We start from the raw sequence: 2,236 nt of genomic DNA on the forward strand, positions 1-2,236 counted from the left end.
TGTTCTCTTAACGTCTTCGAAGTGTTGTCTGAAGGTTAATTTTGAATCTATTGTTACTCCCAGTACTTTCATTTTTCTATCTTGGGGGATTATGCATTCTCCCAGATGGAGCGAGGGGGCCTTTCTATGGTGTCGTCTTCTGCATATATGTACTAGTTTTGATTTCTGGGGATTAATCTTGAATCCCCTTTCATCGGCCCAACATTGTATGTGGTTGATCGCTCTTTGAGTTTTCCTTCTATTCCAGCCTGGCGTTTCACCGTAGTTAATAAGTGTAATGTCATCTGCGTATACCACCAGAGACACGTTATTTGGTACCCTTTCGAAGAGGGACTCCATAGCTATTAAAAATAGCGTTGTTGACATGACTGAACCTTGCGGTATGCCGTTTTGTAGGGTTCTAGATGAGCTCAATGCTCCTTTGCAAAACACTTTAATTTTCCTATCGGTCAGGAAGTCTTTAACGAAGCTCAGAATGCGACCGTCAAAACCCCATACTTTCATTTGCTTTAAGATTGGTAGTCTCCACGTCCTATCGAAAGCTTTGGACAGGTCCAGCGAGACCATGTCTAGGTGGGCATTTTGCCTTGTGGCTGTATTAATTATACTCTCGACGTGTGCTAGGTAGGTGGTTGTACTTTTGCCTCTTCTAAAAGCATGTTGTCTTTCGTTTAACAGGTTTCTGTACTCTAGCTCATCAATGAGTCTTCTGTTGACCATTCTTTCTAATGTTTTGCCCACACAACTAAGGAGGGTTATAGGTCTATATCCATCTGGGTTCATGGTGTTGCTGCCTACTTTGGGAATGGGTATGATAATACCTTCTTTCCATTTTCTTGGTATTTTGCCGGTATGCCATACTTCGTTAAGTGTTTTTAGTAGTATAGCTTTACCCTTAATTGGAAGATTTTGTAGTAGTGGATAGGTTATATTATCTTCACCTGGGGATTTTCCTGTGGCACTGTTCAGTGCCCATAGGAGTTCTTTCATGTCGAAGCTTCTGTTGTAAATTTCATTATTTTCACTTATTTTTATATCCACTGTTTTCTCCTCGTTCTCTTTGAAGTTTCTGAAGGAGGTCTCGTAGACCTCATCTGACGATACTTTAGTGAAGTGCTTGGCAAGTTCTTCTGTTATGATGTTATTGTCATCTGTTATTTTTTGGTCAATATTCATTATTATTCTCTCACATTTGTATTCTCCTTTACATGCTCTAACTTTAGCCCACATGCTGGAGCTGCTTGTGTTTGGGGAGATCCCTGCTAGGTATTCCTCCCAGCTCTTTTTTCTTGCCGCCTTTATTATGGTTCTTGCTTTTGCTCTCTCTATTCTGAACTTTTTCGCGTTTTCCTGGTATTCAGGTGAGGAAGGGTTGGAGTTCTTCAACTTCCTGAGTGCCTTTTTACGGCTTTTTATGGCTTGGTGTACTTCGCTGGTCCACCATGGGACCTCTCTCTTTGGCTTGTAGCCAGTTGTTTTCCTCATGCTTTTGCTAGCCGCAGTTGTTATGATATCTGTTAGTCCCAGGGGGTCTATACTTTCTATACCTGTTAAGGCACGTTCGATTTCACTCTCATATTTGTTCCAGTTAGCTGCTTCTGTTACCCATCTTTTCCTTCTTGTGGGAAGTACTGTTGTTTGGCCATGTTTTTGTAGTAAAATAGGGAAGTGGTCGCTTCCTCTTGTGTCTTCGTCAGTTCTCCATAAATAGCTGTTGGGCAAATTATGCGAGGCTATCATCAGGTCTATTGCCGATGGTTTACCAGAGGTTGGGTGCATCCTAGTCGGATTACCTTCGTTTAGTATTTTCCATCGATGTTTATCTGTCTCCTCAAGGAGGAGATTGCCTCTTGTATCGTTTTTGTATGATCCCCAATTTTCGTTGTGGGCATTGAAATCGCCCACTAGTATGTACGGTTGTGGGAGTTGTCTCGCAATGTGTGTTATTTCTGCAATTATGGCCCTTTCATATTCGATGTTTGTATAGTGTGGCGATATATATATGTTTGCGATCGTAAGTTTTAGTGGGAGGTGTATAGTTACTGCTACGACTTGCACCTTATCGATCCCACTTACATCTATCCACTTATGGGGTGCGTCGTGGAGTACTCCCAATGCAACCCCGTTTTTGTTTGGGTGACTGTGATCGTTGTATATTTTCCAGTCATATTGACCACCTAGTACATTTTGCGGTATTTTGGGTACCATTGTTTCTTGAAGTGCAATGATGGATGGA

Source organism: Toxorhynchites rutilus, chromosome 1 (assembly GCF_029784135.1).
Source record: "Toxorhynchites rutilus septentrionalis strain SRP chromosome 1, ASM2978413v1, whole genome shotgun sequence".
Taxonomy (NCBI): Eukaryota; Metazoa; Arthropoda; class Insecta; order Diptera; family Culicidae; genus Toxorhynchites; species Toxorhynchites rutilus.